The following is a 7,406-nucleotide window of genomic DNA, read 5'->3' on the forward strand; positions in this document are numbered from 1 at the left end:
CACAAAACTTAAAAATAAACGCGTGATAACATTAGCACAAGAAAACAAACTACCACCACTTTAGGTACTGTAGCAATCTTGATTCCTATTTATATTGGTGTTGGGATACTTTATTCTCACTTTTCCATGGCTAGTACCCCCCAATACTATCCATAGTTTCATCAAAACAAGCAACCAACTCAACAAAAACAGAATCTGTCAAAAACAGACCAGTCTGTAAGAATCTGTATACTTAGTATACTTATGGTACCTTAAAAATTCTGAAAAATTACGATTATCTGGGAAAAAGGCATATAAACCAGCAGAAAAAAGAATCAACTCACAATCTCTTTCTGAATAAAAATGAAAAATCATCTCGTGAGTGAAAATGTTCTGTCTTTTTCCAGCAGGATCAAACAACCATTACCAAGACTAGTCATAAAGGTTTTGCTTGGCTCAAACACAAAAACAAACACAAAAAACACAATCACAACAGAATTATGATGGTGTGGACACAACAAAACAGAAATAAAAAGATAAATTCATTGGGTTGCCTCCCAACAAGCGCTATTGTTTAACGCCCTTATCTAGGCATAAAAGCGATAGAATCACGTATCGTCGTCTTTGGTGCTCAAACCATAAGTGGCCCTCATCATGGATTCATAAGGCAATCTTATTTTCTTTCTAGGAAAGTGTTCCATGCCCTTCTTTAAAGGAAATTGAAATCTAACATTCCCTTCCTTCATATCGATGATAGCACCGATAGTCCTTAGGAAAGGTCTACCAAGAATAATAGGGCATGTAGGATTGCAATCAATATCAAGCACAATGAAATCCACGGGTACATAGTTCCTATTTGCAATAATAAGAACATCATTGATCCTTCCCATGGGTTTCTTGACAGTAGAATCCTCAAGATGCAAATTAAGAGAACACTCTTCAATCTCATTAAAACCCAGAACATCACATAAAGACTTTGGAATCGCGGAAACACTAGCACCCAAATCACACAAAGCATTGCATTCGTAGTATTTGATTTTGATTTTGATAGTAGGTAACCACTCATCATGAAGCTTTCTAGGCATATAGACTTCCAATTCAAGTTTCTCTTCAAGAGAGTTTATCATAGCTTCGACGATATGATCGGTAAAGGCCTTGTTTTGGCTATAAGCGTGTGGAGAGTTTAACATGGATTGCATCAAGGAAATTCATTCAATCAAGGAGCAACTATCATAATTGAATTCCTTGATATACATGGTAGTAATTTCATTACTACTCAAAGCTTTAATATCTTCTACTCCACTTTCAATGCTTTTAGCATCAAGATAGATGGACTCCGAATCATTGGGGCGCTTTTGAACCAAAGTGGATTCATATCCAGCCCCATCATCATTAGGTTTGACACAAGAAAACAAATATTCAACGGGAGTCACACCAAGCACTTCAAGATCTTCATGATTCTTATCACGAGAACACGCCTTTTTAAGCCATTCATGTCTACCACGAATTTGGGCGGTTCTTTCTTTGCTCTCGATCATGGAAACACGCATAGCTTTCAAACTTTCATCCATATTGATCTTGGGAGGAGCACATCTAACTTTCAAAACATCAACATCACTAGACATTCTATCAACGCTCTTAGCCAAATCGTCAATTTTGAGTAGTTTTTCCTCTATTGACGCATTGAAAATCTTTTGCGAGTTGATAAACTCTTTGATATTACTCTCTAGATCAGAGGGTAATCTATTGTAATTTCCATGAGTATTGTTGTAGGAGTTGCCAAAGTTATTAGAGGAGTTACTAGGAAAAGGCCTAGGAACATAGTTTCCTCTAAAAGCATTGTTGTTGCCAAAATTGTTCCTACCAACAAAATTAACGTCCAAGCTAGCGTTGCTACTTTCAATCAAATAAGACAAGGGCATATCATTAGGATCTAAAGGAGCACTTCTACTAGCAACCAAATTCATTAACTCATCCATCTTAGCACTCAACGAGTTAATTTCTTCTATAGCGTGTACCTTCTTACTAGTAGGTGACCTTTCAGTGTGCCCCTGAGAGTAGTCCGTCATGATGTTGTCTAGGAGTTTTGTGGCTTCTCCTAACGTGATTTCCATGAATGTTCCACCTGAGGCGGAGTCCAAGATATTTCTAGAAGCGAAATTCAAGCCAGCATAGAAGATTTGTATAATCATCCAAAGACTCAAGCCATGAGCGGGACAATTTCTAATCATCAATTTCATTCTCTCCCAAGATTGTGCAACATGTTCATGATCAAGTTTCTTAAAGTTCATGATATCATTACGGACAGAGATAATCTTAGCCGGCGGAAAATACTTGGATATATAAGCATCTTTGCACTAATCCCAAGAATCGATACTATTTTTGGGCAAAGACGAAAACCAAGTTTTTGCTTGACCTCGCAACGAGAAAGGAAAAAGCTTCAATTTAATCACATCATTATCCACGTCTTTCTTCTTTTGCATATCGCAAAGCTCAATGAAGGTGTTAAGATGGGATGCGGCATCTTCGCTAGGAAGGCCGGAGATTTGCTCTTTCATAACAAGATTCAGCAAAGCAGCATTGATTTCGTATGACTCCGCACTAGTGGCGGGAGCAATCGGAGTAATAATAAAATCATTATTATTAGTATTCGACAAGTCACAAAGTTTGATGTTTTCAGTCATGGTGACTTCGGCAAGCAAGCAAGCACACAAGCAAACAAAGAGCAAGCGAGAAAAAGGGCGAACGAAAAGGCGAACGAAAAAGGCAAATTTGTGAAGTGGGGGAGAGGAAAACAAGAGGCAACTGGCAAACAAAGTAAATGCAAGAGATGAGTTTGCGACACTTACTTAGATGAGTTCTGGACTTGATCCTCCCCGGCAACGGCGCCAGAAATTCTTCTACTACAGCATCAAAAGTCTTGTCCCGGCAATGGTGCCAGAAATCCTTCTGTCGTCTCTTGAGCTTGCGTTGGTTTTTCCCTTGAAGAGGAAAGGGTGATGCAACACAAGAGTAGTAAGTATTTCCATCAGTTTGAGAACCAAGGTATCAATCCAGTAGGAGAATCTTGTCAAGTCCAGAGTACCTGCACAAACACAAAGAGCTTGCACCCAACGCTAAAAGAGGTTGTCAATCCCTTCAAGATTGATTGCAAAGTGAGATCTGAAGGCGGAAAGTGCAACGAAGAAAAAGAGTAAGGCTGAAAATATGGTGTGCAGTAGACCCCGGGGCCATAGTGTTCACTAGAGGCTTCTCTCAAAATAGAAAGTATTATGGTGGGTGAACAAATTACTGTCGAGCAATTGATAGAACCACGCAAAGTCATGACGATATCTAAGGCAATGATCGTACATATAGGCATCACGTCCAAGGCAAGTAGACTGATACTTTCTGCATCTACTACTATTACTCCACACATCGACCGCTATCCAGCATGCATCTAGTGTATTGAGTTCATGATGAACAGAGTAACGCCTTAAGCAAGATGACATGATGTAGAGGGATAATCTCAAACCAATGATGAAAACCCCATCTTTTTACCCTTGATGGCAACAACATGATGCGTGCCTCGCTACTCCTTCTGTCACTGGGTGAGGTCACCGCACGGTATGAACCCAAAACCAAGCACTTCTCCCATTGCAAGAATCATAGATCTAGTTGGCCAAACAAAACCCACAACTCGAAGAGAATTACAAGGATATGAAATCATGCATATAAGAGATCAGAAGAAACTCAAATAAGATTCATAGATAATCTGATCATAAATCAACAATTCATCGGATCTCGACAAACACACCATAAAAGAAGATTACATCGGATAGATCTCCATGAAGATCATGGAGAACTTTGTATTGAAGATCCAAGAGAGAGAAGAAGCCATCTAGCTACTAGCTATAGACCCGTATGTCTATGGTGAACTACTCACGCATCATCGGAGAGGTCATGGTGTTGATGAAGAAGCCCTCCGTATCTGAATCCCCCCTCCGGTAGGGCACCAAAACGTTCCCCAGATGGGATCTTGCAGAGACAGAAGCTTGCGGCGGCGAAAAAGTACTTTCGATGATCTCCTTATTTTTTTCTAGGATTTTAGGGAATTTATAGGCGAAAGTCCTAGGGCAGAGGTGGCCCAGGGAGCCCACAAGCCAGGGAGGCGCCCCCCTGGCCGCGGCTAGGGGGCTTGTGGGGTCCCTGCAGGCCCCCTGCCCTGATTCTCAGGCTTCCCGGTCTTTTTCTGTTTCGGAAAAAATCTTTTTGGCAGTTTCATTCCGTTTGGACTCCGTTCAAAATACTCCTCTGAAAGGGGTAAAAAACATTGAAAAAACAGGAACTGGCACTTGGCACTGAGTTAATAAGTTAGTCCCAAAAAATATATAAAAGGCATGCAAAACATCCAAAGTTTGACAAGATAATAGCATGAAACCATCAAAAATAGATACATTGGAGACGTATCATCATGCAACCCCTCAAGTGTGGAACCCTCAAGGGTGATTCCTCTAGGTCCACCTTGACGGATACATCGTTCGAAATCCAACGAGGGTGATACCTCGGATTCCCCCTGATGTTTCTACCACACAGTTACTTGACCATGTTACTGGGATCTTTGATGAATAGATGTTAGGAGGTTGGATTCCCGCGTGTTTGTGTCGATGACATAATTAAAATGATAATGGATTTGGGTATTTGATCTGGGTTGGTCCGAGACCTTTTCGCACTAACCGGCTACGCGGGAAGAATTATGGGTACTCGACGTCGCGGTATCAGCCGAAGCTCTTCAGACGTCAGCGATGGAGCGGCGCGCGCCCGAGTGGTCCCGAGATGCATCGCTCTTGTATTAAGGGGTGATAGGACTAACATCGGCCGCCCACGCATCATGCAGGAGCGCGGAGGGCAAGTGGGCCCATGAACTCTTTGTGCTTAGGAGTTAGACCGGCGGGCTGGCCTCTCTGTTGAGCTTAGATGGGGTTGCGACGTGTCGATATTCCAAGGCTGGGCATGACCCAGAAAAGTGTGTACGGCCAGAGTGTTATCGAGCATGACGGGAAACTTGGTGCACCCCTGCAGGGATGAAAATTAACTATTCGGATAGTCGTGTCCACGGTTACAGGACGACTTGGAGTTGTGCCCTGATCTTATACAACTACAAATGTTACTTAACTGGAATTGTTGCCCTGGGATTGCTTCCTCACATGGAGTCGAGGAAGGATCTCTGGGCGTGACCTCATTTTAATTTTTGCTGCAACAATATGACTATGAATTGTGTTACCTTGCTCTACTCTCGTCTATTGCTGCAAGACTCTGAAGATGCTAGTATTCAGTAGGACTAGGCCTTCTCCCTATTCTCGCATTGCTGCAGTCAGTCCACATATAAACCCCCCTTTGTTTGATATTGTTGCATCCTAAGTATAGTTCTGATGTAAGTCTTGCGAGTAATTTGGATGAGTACTCACCGTTGCTTTGCTCCCCCATTTGCCCCTTGATCCGTTGTTGCGACCAGATGTTGGAGCCCAGGAGATGGAGTTTCCTGCCGACACCTGCCACCCCGATGGTGACTTATTTGTGGAGACCACTGAAGACCAGGAATAGTTAGGAGGTTCCCAGGAGGAGGCCTCGCCTCATTCGATCGTGTTTCTTCTGTGCTAGCCTTCTCTAAGGCACCCCATGTTTAATGTATGTACTCAGATATTGTTGCTTTCGCTGACTCGTGTGTTCATCGAGCTTTTGTATTCTAGCCCTCGAGGGCCCTGGCTTGTAATATGAAGCTTGTATTGTTTTATTTGTGTCGAGAGTTGTGTTGTGATATCTTCCCGTGAGTCCTTGAGTTTGATCGTATGCATGATTAGCGTACGATTAAACCAAGGGCATCACACTAGCCTCCCCAAACTGCTTTCCACCAAATCAACCTCTCCAACCCATGCATATTCGGTGATAGAGCGATTTGTGTTGAGGAGACTATCAACCTCCCCAACAAGTGCAAGGAGTTCATTGATCTACCACATCTATTACCTTTTGGAGGGTGGCGCCTCCTAGATTGGTTGTCGCTTCGGAGCCTCCTACTGTGTGTTCTGGAGTGGAACCAAGATGTTTGTAAGGGCAAGGAGATCGCCTACTTAGTGAAGATCTATCGCGAGTAAGGCTAGTCATGTGTGCACGGAAGCCGTCGTGGAATAGACAAGGCCGCTTCTTTGTGGACCCCTTGTGGGTGGAGCCCTGTGTGGACTCTCACAGTCGTTACCCTCCATGGGTTGAAGTCTCCACTAAAATGGATGTACGATAGTGCCACCTATCGGAACCATGCCAAAAATAACCATGTCAACCTCACGTGTTTGATCTCCCTACCTTACTCCTCTACTTTACACTTGCATGTTTTACTTTCCGCTGCAATACTATTAGAACTGCATGTGTAGGGTGTACTTGACCTGTTATAACTGACGTAGCTGCCTCTCAAGTAAAATTGGGAAAAGGCAAAAAAAATTATCTTGTCAAGTAGTCTAATCACCCCCCCCTCTAGACATACTTTCGATCCTACATGCGCGCGCTGAAAACTTTTGGGAATGCATTGAAAAACATTGTCGCGCGTAGTATATTTGAGGCCTTGCACGCGCTTCACAATTTGCAATGTGTGCTTTTCGGGCGTGCGTTTTTGAGCATCTGCTAAAGCGACGTTGGTCCCCGCATAATAAAAGTGCTATAGTGCGCTCTAAAACTTTTATTGGGCACCAATCTTTTGCGCGGCTGTTGGAGATGCTCTTAGTGCTATGTGCAATCAACTTCACTAGACTATTTGTACCCGTGAACTTTTTCTAACATTATCCCAACTTGCCTATCAAGGCTGCTCAATTGCTTATCGTTGTTCGTCAGTCGCATACGGTTGAGTCTCAGTTGCCCACAAAGACTTTAAAATTGCCTAGTATGGATGTCTAGTTGCTTGCTATCGGTATTTAGTTGCCTACCATTGCTGGTTGGTTGTCTAACTTTGTGCATTAGTTACCTAAAATATTATGAAGTTTTGTATCATCATTTTTCATAACATTATAGGCAACTAACTTACAAAGTTAGGCAATTGACAAGCAATGGTACACAACTAAGTCCCAACGAGAGTCAACTAGGCATCATAGTAGGCAATTTCATATTATTTGTAGGCAACTGAGGATCAATTGTAGACAAATGACAATCAACAATAGACAACGCAAGTTGGAATAATGTTAGCAAAATTCATAGGTACATATAATGTAGTGAAGTTGCTTGTATGTAACACTAAAGATACCTCATGTTTTGTGTGATTTTGTTGTTTTTACCCAAACCAACCTAATAGGTAGTCCCACGAGACCAAAAAGAAGGAATTGCTTCCCAATAGCACTAGAGTTGCCTCCGTTGCACACAAAGCTGCCCAAAAAAAGTTTACCAAAACATATCCATATGGGATCTAG

This window comes from Hordeum vulgare, chromosome 4H (assembly GCF_904849725.1).
Source record: "Hordeum vulgare subsp. vulgare chromosome 4H, MorexV3_pseudomolecules_assembly, whole genome shotgun sequence".
Classification (NCBI taxonomy): Eukaryota; Viridiplantae; Streptophyta; class Magnoliopsida; order Poales; family Poaceae; genus Hordeum; species Hordeum vulgare.